Here is a 21,415-nt window from a genome sequence, read left to right on the forward strand (position 1 = left end):
AGCTCTAATACCATGTTGAGTAACCAGCTCATCTAAAACCTTAAGGTGTTAGAGGAAGGCCCCAATAGGATCATATATTTAACATTCCCCCTCACTCGAAGCCCGTTTATGGGTCGAAGAGTGGAACACCGGCGCCCATCTTTGGGGCATAATTGTCTTTAGTGTCCACTATAAATTGTGAGAATATTGGGGGTGGCTGGGAATCGAACCTTAGTTCTCCCGCCAGCCTAAGCTCTAATACCATGTTGAGTAACCAGCTCATCTAAAACCTTAAGGTGTTAGAGGAAGGCCCCAATAGGATCATATATTTAACACATCTATCAAAATGCCTCGAGTAAATTTTTATTCCTTTAGGAATTTAACATATAAAAGGTTTATTTAACCATTCAGAGATCAGAACTTCATGTATTTAAATTTTTAAGTCTTCGAGTGCTAATCATTGTTAGTCCTCTAAGTATATGTTTAAGGATAAACCTGCATATATTCTGCATTTAGAGTAAAAATACCCTCCTTGTTTTTGGGACAACCAACATTTCTTCACAATGTTAGAGTAAAAATTAATGCATTACCAATTCAGAAGGAAAGAACAAAGAGGTAAATGAATACCAAAATTCATTTATATCGTTATCTTTGAAAATTAACCTAACAATTGCATTTTACAATCCATGAGATGCGATCAACTTTGTTAAGCCAAAGGTAATAGCCATTGTTATCCAGCCACCAATCAGCAGCCTCGCACAAGATTTCACAGCAGGGGTATTTCCTAACACTGCTCCAACTGCTCCAAACACAACCAATGAGAAGGTCACCGCAAAAATTACCACAATAAGCCTCGTCTTGTGTTCATGTATAAAGAAAACATCTAGTAATGGGACAATAGCCCCTACTGAAAATTCAAGAGCAAACGCTAATGTAGCCCTAAAGGGATTTGGCAGTTGTTAATTTTCAGCATCTTTATCATTCTTCTTGTTGTCTAACATTCTACTGTTCCTCTTCATCTGAGCTACCTCAACATCAAACTGAGAGTACACAGACACAAACTCCCCTGTTAGATATATTTGTGATGTCATGGCTAATATGATTTGTGTTTAGTTTTCAGATCTTACTTAACAGGACAAATCCGTACTTAACTGGAAATCAGTACTTATACTGAAGTCAGAACTTAAGATATCAGAATTTAAGTTATCAGAACTTAAGCTATCAAAAGATATTTATCAGAATATAATATCAGAACTTAAGAAGACTTTCAGATAAGGAAAGAGACTGATTGAAAGGAAAAAAGATCAAGACAAATATAAGAAGAGATATGCATGGAGAAGAATTCTATGAAGAATAGAATACTTGGAAGAAAAGATAACTGATTGATATATTTTAGGAAGCAGTATTATATTCCATATCAATCAGAACTTATCTTGTAAGTGTGTAATATATAAACACAGGCTTAGGGTTTATACTATATGTGTTATCATTATCGAGAATATTATTCATTGTAACCCTAGCAGCTCTCGTGATATTTGTTCATCACTGAGAGAGAACAGTTCCATTGTAACACAGTTTTATTAATAAGATTATTCTTGTTCTGTTTATTGTGTTCTTAATTCGATTTGATTGTGCTATACACTGTATTCAACCCCCTTCTATAGTGTGTGTGACCTAACAAGTGGTATTAGAGCAATCTGTTAACACACAAACAGTTTAAGATCCAAAAACAATCATGTCTGAAGAATAACAAACTCCAATCAAGCCCACCAAAATTGAAGAAACTCCAAAAACCATAACCCACAGTCGATATGAGACAATAAGGGTTCCCATACTGAAACCCTCTGAGTATCCCATATGGAAAGTGAAGATGGCTATGTTTCTGGAAGCTACAGATTCAGAATACCTTGACAGAATCTATGAAAGACCACATAAGCCAACCAAGCTCTCGGTTGTAGTTGCAGATCAGCCAGCAAAGACTGTACCAAAGGAGAAAAATGAGTATACAGCAGAAGATATCTCATCTATTTCCAAGGATGCAAAGGTAAGGCATTTGCTGCATAGTGCCATTGATAATGTCATGTCAAATAGGGTAATTAACTGCAAGACTGCAAATGAGATATGGGATGCCTTGGAGACGAGATGTCAGGGAACTAATGCAATCAAGAAGAACAGGAAGACAATACTCACTCAAGAGTATGAGCACTTTGACTCAAAACCTGATGAGTCATTAACTGGTTTATATGACAGATTTGTCAAACTGTTGAATGATTTGTCACTACTGGACAAGGAATATGACCTTGAAAATTCAAATCTTAAATTCATGTTAGCTCTTCCTGAAAGATGGGATTTGAAGGCCACAATAATAAGAGACAACTATTCTCTTGAGGAAACTACTCTTGATGAAATTTATGGGATGCTCAAGACTCATGAACTTGAGATGGAACAAAGAAGCAAGAGGAATGTAAGAAAGTCAAAGACAGTTGCTCTTAAGGCTGAGGAGGAAATTTCCAAAGTTGTTGTCTCAAGGAAAGACAAGGGAAAAGCTCTCATCACAAAGTCTGATATTGAGTCATCAAGTTCTGATAGTGATGATGACTCAGAAACTGAAAGTCTATCTGAGATAGATCTAGATGAAGAGATGATGAAGCTGTGTGTTCTTATGGTGAAAGGAATCACAAAGATTGCATACAGGAAATTCTGGAGGGGAAAGAAGTCTTCCAGGAAAGGTGTAAGTTCTGATAAGAAAGGTTTCAGAAAATCTGAAGGCAAAAGAGGAAAATCTGACAAAGGAGATCACTCAAATGTCAAATGCTACAATTATGGTGAGAAAGGCCACATATCTCCTGATTGCAGAAAAGGGAAGAGTGACAAAGGCAAAGCTCTTGTCACAAAGAAGAAAAGTTGGTCAGATGCTTCAGATTCTGAGGATGAGGTAAACTATGCCTTGATGGCAAATGCTGATAGCAGTCCTGGTACTGCTGAGTTAAAGGTACCTCAAACAACTTATGCTTTTCATACTGATGATATTACTGAGTTGAGATTATATCTTAAAACCATGTTTATTAGTTGCAGAGATCAAACTTTAACATGTGAAAGATTAACTTCTGAAAATCTTGCTTTTAAAAAAAGGAATGATTATTTAGAAAAAGAGTTAGTTACGTTCCATCAAACTCAGAAAGATAGAGATGATGCTTTCTATGTTAGAGATGAATTGTTAAAACTGAATCAATCTCTAAAAACTGAGTTAGAAAAGGAAAGAGAGATTATCAGGACTTGGACTAACTCTGGCAGAACAACTCTGGATATACTAAGTAGTGGAAATTGGAAAGAGGGCTTAGGTTATGGAGATGATAAGAATGATAAGGGAAATGTAGAAAATGAGCCTATAGTTGTTAAACAAAAACCAAAGGTAAAGCCTGTTAAGTTTGTAGCTGTAAAGTCTGATACTGATAAATCAGAAGTTAAAGAGAAGTTAACTTCTGACAAACTAAAACAGGATAAGCCAACTGAAGTAAATATAGGCTTAATGATAAAGAAGCAGCTTAAGCATAAGCTAAAAGATGTTAAGAATGTAAACAAGGTAAAACCACCTAGGAAAAATAGGAATAGAAAGGAAGGTGTGAATAAAAGCAATGATTATAAGCCTGTTCTTAATGCTCCTAGAAAGAAATGTTATAACTGTGGAAATTCTAACCATCTGACTTCTTTTTGCAGGAAGAATAAAAACATAAACTCTTTACCTTCAAAATCAGGAGTTAAGAGTCAGTCTGTTAGATATAGGCCACAAAATCCTTATTTTCATTGTGGTAGTTTATGGCATTTCATTTATACTTGTAAGGAATATCATAGTTTGTACTATGATTATTATCAAATTAAACCTTCTTTAAAGAAAGTATGCATTTTTCCTTCTAGTATAAAGTCTGATGTAAAGTCTGATATAAGTTCTGATAAGCATGTTAGCATAAATTCTGATAATAAATCCGCTGCAAATGCTAACAAACTTATAAAGGCCAAAGGATCCAAGCAAGTATGGGTCCTTAAAACTAATCATTAGTGGTCTTTGTGATTGCAGGGCAACAGGAAAAACATCCTAGTTCTGGACAATGGATGTTCAGGACATATGACTGGAAATAAAGCCCTGCTATCAGACTTTGTGGAGAAAGCTGGCCCAGGTGTTTCTTATGGAGATGGCAACATTGGAAAAACTCTGGGATATGGCAATATCAATCTTGGGAATGTCATCATTGAAAAAGTAGCTCTAGTCTCAGGACTTAAACACAATTTGCTGAGTGTTAGTAAAATCTGTGACAGAGGTTATCATGTGGATTTCTTTGAAGAACACTGTGAAGTTGTAAGCATATCTACAGGCAAAGTTGTTCTGAAGGGATACAGGCATGGTAACATTTATGAATCCAAGCTTTCAACAAGTTATGATGGGTCTGCAATCTGTCTATTAAGCAGATCATCAATTGAAGAAAGCTGGAATTGGCACAAGAAACTCTCTCATTTAAATTTCAACAATATAAATGAACTAGTCAAGAAAGATATTGTGAAAGGACTGCCAAAATCAGTATTTGCTCCTGATGGCCTTTGTGATTCATGTCAAAAGGCAAAACAAAGAAAATCTTCATTCAAGAGCAAAACTGAGTCATCAATTCTTGAGCCTTATCACCTACTACATGTTGACCTATTTGGTCCAGTGAATGTCATGTCTATTGCAAAGAAGAAATATGATATGGTCATAGTAGATGAGTTCACCAGATATACATGGGTGTATTTCTTGCACACAAAAAGTGAAACTGCATCTATCTTGATTGATCATGTTAAACAACTGGATAAATTGGTCAAAGATTCTGTGAAAATCATAAGAAGTGATAATGGCACTGAGTTCAAGAATTTGATTATGGAAGAGTTCTGCAAAGACCATGGAATAAAGCAGGAATTCTCTGCTCCTGGAACTCCACAGCAAAATGGAGTTGTTGAAAGGAAGAATAGAACTCTTATTGAAGCTGCATGAACTATGCTTGATGAAGCAAAGCTACCAACCTACTTTTGGGCTGAAGCTGTGCAGACTGCTTGTTTTACTTAGAATGCAACACTTATCAACAAGCATGGAAAGACACCATATGAGATGGTAAAGAAAAAGAAGCCAAATCTGAAATACTTTCATGTATTTGGATGCAAGTGTTTTGTTCTTAAGACTCATCCTGAACAACTCTCTAAATTTGATCTAAAAGCTTATGAAGGAATTTTTGTTGGATACCCACTTTCCACAAAAGCCTTCAGAGTCTACAATTTAAGAACAAGGGTTGTCATGGAATCTATTAATGTCTCTTTTGATGATAAGAGAATTACTGGACTTGAAGATTTCAATGATCATGATCAGATGAAATTTGAGAATGAAGTTTTAAATTCTGATTCTGTAAATTCTGATAGTCTAAACTCTGATGGATTAAACTCTGATGTTATTGAAACTGTGGTGACTACGCCAAAGCAAGATGCACCTGTGCGGGGGGAGCATATTGAAGATCCAACCACAACTCAAGAAGCATCAGAACCTAGAACAGGCTCTTCAAGTTCTGATTCATCATGTTCTGATGGATCAAGTTCTGATAATTCTGGAAACTTAAATTCTGAAGGATCCAACTCAGAGAGCATAATTTCAGGGGGAGCATCAGAAAATATTGATGGAGACAGCATGGATTATGGGGGAGCATCCAGTTCTAGAGATCATCTTCCATCTGCAAGAAAGTGGACTAAAGCACATACACCTGACTTGATTATTGGTGATCCTGAAGCAGGTATCAGAACTAGAAAAACAACATTAAACGAATGTCTCTATCATTCTTTTCTTTCTCAGTCTGAACCAAAGAAAGTTGAAGAAGCTCTTCAAGATGCTGATTGGGTGCAAGCAATGCAGGAAGAGTTAAATGAATTTGAAAGAAATAAAGTCTGGACCCTAGTACCAAGACCAAGGAACAGGTCTGTTGTTGGTACAAAATGGGTGTTCAGAAACAAAACTGACAGTGATGGCACAATTACAAGGAATAAAGCAAGGCTGGTTGCAAAAGAATACTCTCAACAGGAGGGAATTGATTATGATGAAACATTTGCACCAATTGCTAGATTGGAAGCCATAAGGATATTTTTGGCTTATGCTGCTCACAAGAAGTTTAAAGTCTTTCAAATGGATGTAAAAAGTGCTTTCCTTAATGGAGAATTAGAGGAAGAAGTATATGTTGAACAACCTCCAGGTTTTGTAGATTCTAAATTTCCAAATTATGTCTACAGACTTGATAAAGCACTTTATGGCCTTAAGCAAGCTCCAAGAGCATGGTATGAGATTCTAGCTAAGTTTCTTCTGGAAAGTGGATTTAACAGAGGGACAATTGACAAAACTTTATTTTATCTCAACCATGGAAAGGACTTACTTTTGGTGCAGATATATGTTGATGATATCATTTTTGGTTCTACAAATGACAGACTTTATAAGAAGTTTGCCAAGCTGATGCAGTCACGATATCAAATGAGTATGATGGGAGAACTTAGTTATTTTTTGGGCCTTCAAGTCAAGCAGAATGAAGAAGGAACTTTTATTTGTCAATCTAAGTACACCAGAAATTTGTTGAAGAAGTTTGGAATGCAAGATTGTTCAAGTGCATCCACTCCCATGGCCACTGTAACAAAATTGGATAAGAATACTGGTACATCAGTAGATATTACAGATTATAGAGGTATGATTGGCTCATTACTCTATCTTACTGCAAGTAGACCTGATATCATGTATGCTACCTGTCTCTGTGCAAGATTTCAAGCAGATCCGAGAGAATCTCACTTAACAGCTGTAAAAAGAATTTTCAAGTACCTTAAGGGTACAACTGATCTGGGATTGTGGTATCCTAGAGAATCAGACTTTAAGCTGATAGGTTACTCAGATGCAGATTTTGCAGGATGCAAAATAGACAGGAAAAGCACTTCTGGAAGCTGCCAATTTCTTGGAGGCAGATTAGTTTCTTGGTTTAGCAAGAAACAAAAGTCAATTTCCACATCAACTGCAGAAGCAGAGTACATTGCTGCAGGAAGCTGTTGTGCATAGATTCTTTGGATAAAGAATCAGTTACTGGATTATAGGTTAACATATTTTAAAATCCCTATTTACTGTGATAATCAAAGTGCTATTGCTATGACAGGTAATCCAGTACAACACTCAATGACAAAGCACATCAGCATTAGGTACCACTTCATAAGGGAGCATGTGATGGAAGGTACAGTGGAATTGTATTTTGTTCCAACAGATCAACAACTAGCAGATATCTTCACAAAATCACTGTGTGAAGCTACTTTTACAAGATTGGTAAATGAACTTGGAATGGTTTCAGGTTCTTTCTTTAAATCTGCTTAGTTTATGTTCTGTTATATCAGATTTTATGATCAGTATTTACAGATTTTACTATCTTTGTGTAATCTGTGCTTAAATTGAAATTTCCTTAAAGTGTTAATTGTTGTCTGATGTGAATTTCTAAACTCTGATAGTGATATGAATGTTTCTATGACAATCCAATGAGGATAATTGTGCTAGATGCTGACCTAGTAGTCTCTAATATACTAAAGATCCCATGTTTGAAGTAATTGTTTATGTGGAAATCTTTTAACACAAGAAAATTCTGATATTGAGCTTAGTTACAGTTTACTTTGTGTATCTTATTACTAATTCAAAAACTAGAATAGTGCTTCTTATCTGTTAAATTCTGATGTTAGTAAATCTGATGGATGTACTAAGTGTTGATAAGCCTCACTTATCAAAAGAAAAAGAAAAAGAAAATAAAAGAATAAATATCAGGTACTCCTTTGAGATCTAGAGAAAAATATATGTGGAAGGGAAGACCCAAGTGCATTGCTGGTATTAAGTACTATGCATTAGAAAAGCAAATAAAATTTTCTTGGTGACTTTTCACATTCTCTAATTCCTGGAGAAATACTCTGATAAACAGCCTAAATTCTGACAAGCAGTCGTAACTCACTTACACTGAGAAGCCACTGTAAAAAGGAATTTCAAAAGATGCATAAAATGAGCAGAAAATAATTGAGGTGGAATTATGCATGAACTAATTCTATAGTAGACTTCAGAATAATGATAAATTTTGAGCAAAGTTCTTAGTTATGCCTTATTTTTAAGATGTACTGAAGTGAATCAGACTTTACTCTTTGTCTGATATTTAGCTAATTGCATACACATACACTTCATATGAATGATGAAAAATAATGTGGTGATAAATGTTATTTTAGATGAACAGTTTATGTGTTAGAAGCATAAATTCTGAGGACAAGTTCTGATGGAAGTTCTAATGATTAAGTTCTGAGGAAAACATATCAGTAATTGTGTGAAGGATTACAGGATTAAAAGTTCACTTTTCGAGTTATGAAGCCATATTCTGATGACTTTTTAAAATCTAATAATAATCAAGTTCTGATGCTGACGTGGCGGTATTTATTTACTTGATTTATTTTTTTGTCATTACTTGAATGATCATATTTTTTTCAGAATATTGGTTTATGTGAGATAAAACAGTAATAATCATTTGTTTAGTGGGAACAGTTTTTTTAAAAAAACTGAATGTGCAATGTAATCATTACTTATTTACCGTGCCCATTAACCATTATCTTAACTGCTGCATGCCTGACAGCTGTAAAGTCTGTACCATTTCTCAACAACTGCTGCCATGTGGGGTGTTTCAGTAAAAGAGATAAAAGATTTTCAAATCTTTTATTTTCATTTTTATTTAGTCTCTCTCTTTTCTTATTCTCTCTGACATCCTCTGACGGTTTTCTTTTCAGACATTTTCTCAAACACCTTACAGGCACTCTTATTTCTCACTCGTTTTCAATGGCACCCAAGGATATAATCTTTGATGGCGCAAAGTTCGTCCCCAACAACTATGCTGCCATTCTCAGTGAGAGTGAAGCTCCTTCGGAATTTCATTTTATTCAAAATTTCTTATCTCATAGTGAAATTGGGTTCGCATTAACACAGCCATCTAGTATATCTAGAACTCAAGTTCTGACATTCTGGCGTACTGGACATTATGATGATGGTGGTAAGTATGGGACTCCAAGCATTGTATTTACAGCGAATGAGGTTGAGTATGTTGTTATTCCGGGGGCAGTTCGTAAAGCTCTACACCTACCTGAATCTTGTCAATTCAGTTCTGCTGTGGAGGAGCCTTTACTACAACAAATGATGGCTAATCTTGGGTATGAACGGAGTTTGGCTAAGTTGGGTCAACTCAAATGCCCATATATTCGAAAGGAATGGAGCTTCTTCTTTGATTGTATCACGAAGACGTTTGCCAACAAATGCTCAAATTTTGATGCGATTCCTATTCTGACACAACAGATTGGGTATGCACTCCTAAACCAGTCTCATTTTGATTATGCAAAGACTGTGTTATGCTTTATAGGAGATAGAATAAAAGAGGACATGAATTTAGTTTACTTTGCTAGGTTCTGTCAGTTAATTTATTATTACTGTACAGAAGATGAACCAAAATTAGCAGGTGAACTTATAGAACCTTTTAGGTTAGCAAAAAGAGCTTTTACTGATCTTTTCACTGCTGACAACAAGAAGGGAGTTTTGAGACCTTTACAAATCCCTTTATCAGTAAAGCAAGCTCTTGTAAATGCTGATGCTGCTACGTATTCATTGTTATATCCTGATGTTCAACCCACCAACTCATCACAACCAACACAACAGTCATCAGAACATACAATCTCTCAACAACCTCAAACTTCTCAACCTCAACCACCTCAACCCTCCATCAGGATATATTTCAAACCAGCACAGTTATCTCAACCTTTACCATCAGCACATCCTGTGAAGCCTTCATCTTCAAAACCCAAGAGGACAAAGACTGTACCTCAGAAACAACAGAAGAGAAGGAGAATTGTTCTGAGAGATGAGTCAGACGATGAGGAACAGGTTCCAACATCAGAACCTATTGTTGTAGAAGCTGAGAAGATTTCTTCTCAGAAAGATACTAAAACTGGGAGTTCTAGGCTTCTTAAAAGGCTTAGAAAGATGTATTCTGATGAAGCTCCTAAAGTCTCTCCACCTTCAAAGAGACTCAAGAAACAACGAGCTGACAGGGACATAGCTGAGTCAGTTTCAGAGGATGAGGAAGCAGCATCTAAGGAAGGAGATCAGAAATCTCTGATCTCAAAGGAGCCAATTGTGATTGAATCCCTTCCCTCTATACAGCAAGAATTTGCTGAAGCTACTGAATCTACACCTCCATTGTCACCAATTCAGGAAACTGCTCAAGACAGAGTATCTATACCTCCTATGTCTCCTATCATTGATCCAGTACATGTTGAAGACCTAGGTACAAGTGTTGAAATTGATATTCATAACTTGATTGTGCCTGAGGTTCTGTACTTGGAAGCTCCACAAACTCAAATCACTCCACCAACAACACCAATTCTTGATGATGATTTTAATCCAGAAATGCCTACAACACCTTCTCTGCATCTAGATACTGAAGATCAGATTTTAGGTGAGCATCAGAATATGGATGTTGATCAGACCTTAGCTACAGATCAGAATTTAGAGGATGATGTTGAAGCCTCTATAGCCTCACATTCTGATATTTTATCAGAGGAAACTGATGATGTAGGCTCTGTAAGTTCTGATGCTGCTAATACTGAAAATACTGGTGAAGCTGTTGTAAATGCTGATGCAGCTGGTCCATCTGGACATGCACCTCAACAAGCTCCATCAAAAGCTGATCTAGTCAAGAAGTTTGTTAGAGGGGATGCACCAGTACCTTGGAGTGAAACTCCTAGAGGACAGGAGTGGACTAAGGAGTGGAACACGATTACTTTTGTTCCTTCTGAAAAGATTCTCGCTGAGCATCTGGCAAAAGCTGATGAAATGCTGTTAAATGATGATTTCAAGGCATAGCTGAGAGTTACTGCATTGAGTACTAGGCACCTTCAAGGTCAACACTCAGAAACTCAAGCCAAGGTGGATAAAATTCAAGATTTAATTACTCAGCAAGATATGAATGCCAAGTTGGAGAAGAACAGGTTTTTCAAACCAGCCTTTGATCGAATTGGTTCTATTGAAAAGACTCAGGAGAAGCAACAAGCTCAAATTTCTGAAATTTTATAAAATCAAGCTTCTCAGCAATCTCAACTCAATGAGATCCAATCCTCAGTGGAATTTCTTGTCTCTCTTCTTTTACCTACTGATGCCAAAAAGGGAGAGAAAGTGATTAAGTCCAAATGCAAATCTATTCAAACACTGAAGGGAAAGGATGATGGAAAAGATGACCAGGGAAACTCTGGAATGGGTAGAGGTCATGGTCAAGGTAAAGGTTCTTCATCAAGGACAACTGAAATTTTTGCACAAAGAGCAAGTTCTGATACTGAGAGAAGAATAAGTTCTGATACTGGTAAAATGATAAGTTTTGGTGAACATCTGGAACTTGATGAAGAAATCTCTAAAAGGCTATTCCTAAAGGAGAATCCAGGCATGGATATTGAAAGCCTGAAGGAAGAGGAGATTAGACCGAAAGCTGAAAATTATAAATCCAAGTCAAAGTCTAAAGCTCCTGTTATAGAAAAGAAACCACCACAGCCTAAGGGCATTGTGATTAAGGAGAAGACAAATTCTGAGGTAATCAAAGCCAAATCACAAGTGGAAATTGATCCAAGATCCAAGGGCAAAGAAAAAATTGATGAACCTGTAAAGGTATTTATGCCAATCATGGATCTGGAGACAAAATCTGATGAAGATGCTAGTCTGATTTTGAGAAAAAAGAAGGATTCTTAAACAACCTCTAACAAGGCTCAAGTTGTTCAAGATCAGGACTTAGTAAAATCTGATATTACAGTGAAGCAAGCAACCTCTGACATAGCTCAAGTTGGTTTGATATCAGAAAATAAAGAAAAGGAAACCACTGACATTGCTCATGTTAAACCTTCAACAGTTCTCCTACCAGGATTCACCAAAGCTAAACAGACTCAACTTCTGAAGACTGCAACTAGTGGTTTTGAAGCAAGAGTTGTTATAGGAAAGGAAGCAAGAGATAAATCGGGATTGGGTAGTTCTAAAGAGAAGAGAATAAACAACATTATCAATGATCCAACTTCCTTAAGTGAACCAGGTGTTGGAGCAACTCCTAAAAGATTGAATCGACTTGAATCTGTACAAATGGTTTACCATACCTTTTTGAAAGAACACATCTTGTTGTACTATATAACAGATGGAAGGGTATACCATATTAGGCAGAATGCTATACCATTGAAGTATTTTGAAGAACTAGAGCATGTTCTATTCCTACTTCAAGTGAGAGACAAATTAACAGATAGTGCTGCAAGATATTTAAAGTCACGAATTCAAAGACAGAAGAAGCTTTACTCTGTAAAGTCTGACAGCACTTACTGTCCTAAGTACAGAGATCACAAGGGTGATATAGTTGAAATGAAGCCTAACACTGCTAAGATCATAACTACTTTTCTGGGTTATAAGGCTGTGGAATTCAATCTAGAGTCTGACAAGGCATATCTAATCAGACTAGATCAGGAGATAAGAAAAGCTAAGATTAATGATCTCAGAGCAGCTATTTTTCAAACTGGAGAAGATACAGCTGAATTGAAAGATGCAAAAATGAGGATGATTAATGAACTTGAATATGCTGAGAGATGTCTATTAAGGAACTATCTCAGAACAACTCATGATATCAAAGAGATCAGAAATTGAAGCCAAGTCAAAGATCTACAACTGCTTAAATTCTGAAGTGTTTACAGACTGAAGCTGATATCAGATCTTAAGGATGGTAAAGCTGAAAGGACTGTAAGTTGTAGTTATCTAGTCAAATTCTCATGCATTTGTACTTAATGTTTTTGACATCATCAAATATCTGTTAAACTTGTATATTATGCTAATTTACAAGTTGGGGGAGATTGTTAGATATATTTGTGATGTCATGGCTAATATGATTTGTGTTTAGTTTTCAGATCTTACTTAACAGGACAAATCAGTACTTAACTGGAAATCAGTACTTATACTGAAGTCAGAACTTAAGTTATCAGAACTTAAGCTATCAGAAGATATTTATCAGAAGATAATATCAGATCTTAAGAAGACTTTCAGATAAGGAAAGCGGGTGATTGAAAGGAAAGAAGATCAAGACAAACATAAGAAGAGATATGCATGGAGAAGAATTCTATGAAGAATAGAATACTTTGAAGAAAAGATAACTGATTGATATATTTTAGGAAGCAGAATTATATTCCATATCAATTAGAACTTATCTTGTAACCGTGTAATATATAAATACATGCTTAGGATTTACACTATATGTGTTATCATTATCGAGAATATTATTCATTGTAACCCTAGCAGCTCTCGTGATATTTATTCATCACTGAGAGAGAACAGTTCCATTGTAACACAGTTTTATTAATAAGATTATTCTTGTTCTATTACTTGTGTTCTTAATTCGATTTGATTGTGCTATACACTGTATTCAACCCCCTTCTACAGTGTGTGTGACCTAACATCCCCTATAGCCATACTGCATGCACCAGCCACTAATCCAGCAAAACCATTAAGAATCATGACTGCAATACCATGATAAAAGGTTTTCGGTAAACAATTGAGACAAGTGTGGAATACTCAAATGCAATGCAAATAAGACAACTTTATGTGTAATGTTTAACTTCTTTACAGATTTCCACTCAAATAAGTCTTTGGAATGCTCAGTACTTCTCTTTCCCCGACACGTGTCACTCTTATCTTCTTATGAAAGACAACTTAAACATCGATTGTCCTTAATACATATAAAATAAATCGCACTAGCTAGGAATTCAACAATGTTTTGGACTTTTAACACATTTCTTCACAATGATTAGAGTACAAAGTAATCATATTTTCCGATCATATTAAGAAGGAAATAACAACGAGGTAAATTAATCTAACAATCATATTTTACAATCCATGAGAGGCAATCAACTTAGTTAAGGCAAAGGTAAAAAAAGATACATTGTTTATGAGATTTAATTATGCAAAAATGAGAATCACCATTTCAAATATGCACAGTCATAACCTAATCTGCATGGAGATACCTGAACTCCATGTGACTTATACATTGTTTATGCATCTTTAACTTTTCTACCCAATTTACAGTAAAATAGAATTACTATTTGCTGACAAGATGCAATATAAAAGTATGATCTGGTAAATGAAGTACATAAGTGAAATAGTATACGATAGTACATTTAAGAAAAGAATAGAAAGGAGTGTGGAATATTCAAATGCAATGCAAATAAGATAACTTTAAAGAGATAGAAGGAGCTAGAAACTTAGACTAGTAGTTGCTAATAAATTTATTAGTTGCTAAAAAAACATACAGTATTGCAGAATCCTCCAAAGTTAGGAGATGACGATATATAAATTACAGTGAACCATAAAAATTTAAGTACCTACAGTAGAAACCATTTACGGAAAGCAAGAAAATATGGGCCATGTTCTTCCATGGATAATAGATCTAGTACCATGGACGCGGTAGATACATCCGCTTGGAAACGACGAGCTCGCATGGTCTCTGTCAGTACAAGTGCTTCTTTATATTTCTTATTGACAAGAATTTCACGAATGATAGTGTTATAAGTCACATCAGAAAAACAACCACTAGCTTCCATCTTAATAAGTAAATCCTTTGCTTCCTCATATAACCCTTCCTGACAAAATCCTCTAATTAAGATATTGTGAGTTACAACATCGGGTTGCAAACCTCTCGAAGCAAGGTTATCAAAAATATTTTTGGCCTTGTCAAACTTTCTATTCTTGTATAGACCGTCAATGAGGATATTATATATTTGAATATCATGAATTATGCCATTAGATTCCATCAAACCAAAGAGTGAAATTACTTCATCGATTTGTTGGTTCTTGCAAAAGCCATCTAACAAAATTTAACAAGTTACAATATTTGGTTTATTACCTTTATCTAGCAAATCATGGAAAAGGTTTTGTGCCTCACCATGTCTACCTATCTGAAATAAACCATGTATGATGGAATTGTAGGTCTCAACATTGGGCTTTAAACCTTCGGCAGGCATTTGTCTAAGGAGATCCATGGCTTTGTCTACTTTTCGCCTCTTACAATATCCATTTATCAAGATGTTATAGCTATAACAATTTGGTGCTATACCCCTGCTCCTCATGGTAATGAGCACCTCCAATGCCATGTCCATTCTGCCCGTTAAACAATATCCATCCATTAGTGTATTGTAGGTGACTACATCAGGAAATACACCTTTCTGAATCATTATTTCCACCATATGCTTTGCATCATCTGTCATCCCATTTTTGCAGTATGCATCAACCAATATACTATAGGTGTACACATCTGGGGAGATTTTCATAAAATCCATGTTACTTAACAGTCATGTAATGTCCTCCCATCGATGCAAGTGACAAAGACCATGAATTAACGTGCTATAGGTTATAACATTTGGAGATATGCCTTTGTGGCTCATTTCAGAAAGTAGATTCATAGCTTGATCGACATGTTGGTCTTTGCAATAAGAATCAATAATGGTGGTATAAGTTATTGTATCAGGTTTACAACCTTTCTTCTCCATGGATCTAAACAACTCGACAGCCATGAGAGTATTAGACGTTTTGTAGAGACCATCAACGATTGTGTTATACATAACTACATTGGGCTGAATTTCGTTGAATATAACAAGCTTCTTAAACAAATGCTCAGCCTCGACAGGCCTGTTGTGACGCCCTCCAAACCCGGGGTCTAGATTTGGGGGTCACTTGCCACTAAATTATAATAAAATAATCACAGCGGAATAATATAATAAATACGACCCCTTTACCTGCACTGGATCGATCACAGGTTATAGTATGGAACAGGCACTACTACAAATCAAGTGTTATTACAAACCATAAGTCTAATTAGTCTTACAGATTATTCAAATTTTATTACAAACCTCTAGACTATCCAAGCGTCCCAAAACAGTCTACCTGGAATACACACCACTATTTACAAACACTCGACTTCTGACCAAACCTGGATCTCAAGCTTGCTCTGGCTTAGCTGAAAGATTAGATTGATAAACAAGTATGAGCGAAAGAAATGCTCAGCAAGCAATATAAAATGTACTTGAAATGATAAACCACATTCCAATAATAACTGAACAAAAGAATAAAAGCAGTAATATTTGATCATTAATAAAAGCTTCACAAACTATCAACAATAAACGATAACTTTTAGATTGGAATCTAACTCCGACGGACGTACTATCACATGCTGATCAGCCCGTGTGATAGCACAAGGTCATGATTCATAGAAACATGTCCCCAAAATACGAGTACTCAATTAAAAAGGCAATATACCTGCCTGTGGCAAAATGGTGTCATAGTATTTCATATAACACATAGAAATAGCCCTCCGCTGGACCGTCCGTCCCGGTCACTTACGCATTCATCCAATCCATAAAACATTTTGATCAAAGGAGCTGAATCAAAGGACATCCTTAACCATATAACTCCCCATTTCTCATGGTCCAGAGTTATCTCAACAATCGATGGCGAAATAACTAGAACAATTAGTTATTCGCTAATCTCAATTCAATATTCCACTGTATAGAGTAATGTATAGCAAAATATAAAACGTTTAACTATTCTGAACTTAGAATAGTATGGAAATCGAAAGAATAAAGTTCAGAGTCAATATCAATTGAATGATAAATGAAGATATAGGAACTTGCATAATATGATTCGAATTAAACGTCACTTGAACAATAAGTGAAGTTAGGGGTACTTGCCTGGTATGCTCAATAACCTCTTACTTTAACTCTGCTTCTAACTGATGGCTATTATCTTCGTCTAACACTTGACTGCACTCCTTGCTACTCGATTCTATAAACAAAAGGACTATCTTAATTGACAGAACTAAATTCAATCGACGTAACTATACGTCTTGACATCTACCCGATCGTTTATAACTAGCATGGCATTTTAAAACTGAAACAGATAGCATGTATATCACGTAACACGTAATCATGGTATTCGTATAACACGTACTCACATATTTCATGTAACACATAAGTCAGATCATTAAAAGGTACGTCTCAGTGCGTTCAGAATGAAAATTAGGTCAATATTAGCATTTACCGACCAAATACCGACTCAGACTGATACACAAATCAAATGACATTGCAATACAAAAGAAATTAGGTCTCAAAAGTATTTTTATTGGAAGCGCAATATTTTTCTGAGTCTGTACGCGTTCGTTTCGTATTAAACGGATAAACGGTTTATTTAATATGAATTTTTGAACATTTTTCGGAATTAAAACGGTCTCCGAATCATTTTATAATTAAATAATAGGGCTCGAACACTCAAAAATAATTTTATAACAATTATCGAGCCTGGAAAAATAATTTAAAATAATATTTTAAAGGTCAAAACTATTTTTCGGAATTTTTAAATCAAGAATAAATAATTAAATCTCATTATTAAATCAATTAAGATTAACTAATAATTAATTAAATCAATTAACCAATTAACAATTAAATTAATTGATTAATTAAATAATTAATTATCATTTAACATTAATTAAATAAATAATTAAAATTTAATTTCGAATTTAAATTAATTTTAGAATTAAAAATATTGATTTTAGAATTGGAATAGGATTTTTGATTTATTTTTAATAGGAAAATCTAGAAACAGATTTGAGGAAAGGGAATTGGGGTTTTGGGGATCAAAAGCGGGTCAGACAGTCGGGTCAACGGGTCGGTAATTCGGGTGACGGGTCGACCAAGAACAGGGAAGGAACCGCCGGAAATGATGGCAGAATCCGGCGACGCCCCAACCCGTTCCGGCGAACCCCGATTTTAGGGTCAAAACAACTTGATTTCTGCAGTTTTTCACGCCGAAATCCATCTACACGAACCCAGCAACACAACAACATCATCATTAACAACGAACAAAGATCGAATCTCCGTTTCCGGCAATACCTCGACGAAAAACCGATCGATAATCCGGCGACTTCGACTTTGGGGAAAAACCGTAACAAAACTCAACCATTAATAACTCGAATCAAAGCTCTGAATTCATAGAATCTAACCACATAACCAAAATTAACTACAAACCTAACAAAATTCTAGAAAATCGAAATTAAAAAACCAAAAAACACAAGAACTCGATTTTACTAATTCGGTACTCATTTAATTAAAGTAAATACATGAATCCATTCTAAACGAGCCCAGGAATCTATTTAAATCATCAACATCAACCAACAATCAACAGAAATCAAAAAGCTAATTTCGACTCAAGAACATCAAAATCGAATTTTTAAAATAAATCACCTCAATTGATGAAAATGGTACCAAAAGAACGGGCTCATCGAGAGGATTAATTTGATATGTAGAACACCCAATTTGGATTCCTAGAACTCCCAGAATCATCAAATCTTTGTGAAGAACAAAATCATACCCCCAAAATTTGTTCTTGATTTTTGTTTTTAATGAAAATAAAAATGAAATAAAAGAATTAAAGGGCTATTTATATTTTCTGAAAAATAAATACCCCAAAATAAATTTAGGGTGTTTTAATTCCTTAATTAAAATAATTAAGCCCCAAAATAATAATTACGGGGGAATAATTTTAAAAACGATAAAATACAAAATTAATATCAAAATTCCCCGAAAATTGTGAATAATTTAAAAATACAAAAATAAAAGGTATTTAAAATACGAATAATTTTATAAAAATAAAAACATCGATTTTGTAGGGTTTGTCGTCCCGGTGGGGTCCCGGTCCGTTGATTTTTGAAAAAAACGGAAACGATCCCTAAATTACCAGAAAATCCCGAAAACACGTAAAATACATTCAAACGTGCATAAAATCAAATAAAACAGGTATCTTAATAAAGACGCTAATAAATACGCGTCCGATTGCAGATAAGTTCATATAATTGCAATTTAAACATATTTTAATCAACCGAAAAATTTTCTGGCCCGCACAGAAACACACATAACAGTTATAACATCTCATATCATGGTATTAATCACTTTAAATTTATAAAATACTTAATATTTATTTATTTAACTTATAATATTCACATAATTTTCCCGGATATTACATCCTTCCCCCCTTAACAGGATTCTGTCCTCAGAATCAGCCTAGGAAAATAAATGAGGATACTTGGATCGCATTTCGCTTTCCAACTCCCAAGTTGACTCTTCAACCTTGGGATTCCTCCACAAGACTCGCACTAAAGATACAGATTTATTCCTAAGCACTCTTTCTTTCTTATCTAAAATCTGCACTGGTTGCTCTACAAAAGACAAATCTGGCTGAATCTCGATTGGCTCGTATTCTATCACATGGTTCGAATCAGGCAAATAACGCTTTAATATTGACACGTGGAACACGTTGTGAATATGCTGCATGTGAGGGGGTAACGCTAATTCATAAGCAACCTTTCCCACACGCTTCAAAATCTCAAAAGGGCCAACATAACGCGGACTCAGCTTTCCCTTCTTTCCAAATCTTGATAAACCTTTCCAAGGTGAAACCTTTAATAGCACTGCTTCACAAACTTCAAATTCCATATCCTTTCTGGCAGGATCAGCATATTTGCGTTGACGATCTTGAGCTGTTGTTAATCTTTTCCGAATGAGTTCTATCTTTTCCTTTGTCTGTTGGATCAATTCTGGACCTAAAATCTTTCTCTCACCAACTTCTTCCCAACATATTGGAGATCTGCATCTTCTCCCGTACAAAGCTTCGTAAGGCGGCATTCTAATACTGGCATGATAACTGTTATTGTAGGAGAATTCAACTAATGGCAAATGCTCATCCCAACTCCCTTCAAAATCTAGTGTACATACCCTTAGCATATCTTCAATAGTCTGAATCGTTCTTTCACTTTGACCGTCTGTCTGCGGATGATACGCGGTACTCATGTTCAGCTTCGTTCCGAGACAATCTTGAAAACTTCTCCAAAATCTTGAGTTAAATCGAGGATCTCTGTCTGAAATTATGGATACTGGAACTCCGTGTCTTGTCACAATTTCTTTAAGATATAACTGTACCAATTTATCCATTGAGAATCTCTCGTTGATAGGAAGAAAATGCGCCGACTTCGTCAATCTGTCGATAATAACCCAAATAGCATCATGATTCGTCCTGGTCCTCGGTAATCCTACTACGAAATCCATCGCTATATGCTCCCACTTCCATTCTGGAATATCCAATGGTTGTATCAATCCACTAGGCCTTTGATGTTCTGCTTTAACTCGCTGGCAAGTGTAACACTTACTTACCCATTCTGCAATTTCCTTCTTCATGCTTGGCCACCAAAAGTTTTCTCTTAAGTCTCTGTACATCTTCGTACTCCCGGGATGAATTGAATATCTAGAGTTGTGAGCGTCTCGAAGAATTTCATCTTTCAGCTCGGCTATGTTGGGTATCCATATTCTGGAAGAAAATCTTAATATCCCTTTATCATCCTTTTGACTCCCTATTTCTTCTCCTGTCAAACTATCTCGTTCATGGCTCATTACTTCTTCCTGGCATCTTTTTATTTTCTCTAATAATTCTGGTTGAAAAGACATTGCACACAACACCTCTGTAGACATACTTGGAATACTAACCTCTATTTCCAGCTTCTCAAATTCCCTGATTAATTCCTCGGATGAAGTTATCATGTTCAACCCTTCTTTTCTGCTCAGCGCGTCGGCCACCACATTTGCTTTGCCTGGATGATAGTTAATAGTACAGTCATAATCCTTGATTAGTTCTAGCCATCTCCTCTGCCTCATGTTCAATTCCTTCTGGGTAAAGATATACTTCAAACTCTTGTGGTCCGTGTAGATCTCGCACTTTTCCCCATAAAGATAATGCCTCCAAATCTTTAATGCAAATACTATAGCTGCCAATTCCAGATCATGCGTTGGATACTTCTCTTCGTGTGGTTTCAATTGTCTTGAAGCGTAGGCTATCACCTTGTCATGCTGCATCAAAACACATCCTAATCCTTTGTACGACGCATCACTGTAAATCACAAAATTTCCTTGTTCATCTGGCAAGACTAGCACTGGAGAAGATACTAATCTATTCTTTAATTCCTGGAAACTTTCTTCGTATTTCTCATCCCATTCAAATTTCTGATTCTTCCTGGTGAGCTTTGTCAATGGCGTAGCTATCTTTGCAAAATCTTGAACAAATCTTCTGTAGTAACCTGCCAATCCCATGAAACTTCTTACTTCCGTTGGTGTTTTTGGCCTCTCCCAGTTGATTATGGCTTCAATCTTTGCTGGATCCACTTCCACTCCTTTATTGCTAATCACGTGCCCAAGAAATCGTACTTCTTTTAACCAAAATTCACACTTGGAAAACTTT

At 35.7% G+C, this 21,415-nt stretch overlaps 1 pseudogene; it reads right to left on the reverse strand.

Annotated features, from left to right (window-relative positions):
* Positions 1–656: 656 nt before the first annotated feature.
* On the reverse strand, positions 657–15,702 carry LOC141666396 (uncharacterized; annotated as a pseudogene).
* Positions 15,703–21,415: the final 5,713 nt, after the last annotated feature.

Source organism: Apium graveolens, chromosome 6, assembly GCF_009905375.1.
Source record: "Apium graveolens cultivar Ventura chromosome 6, ASM990537v1, whole genome shotgun sequence".
Classification (NCBI taxonomy): domain Eukaryota; kingdom Viridiplantae; phylum Streptophyta; class Magnoliopsida; order Apiales; family Apiaceae; genus Apium; species Apium graveolens.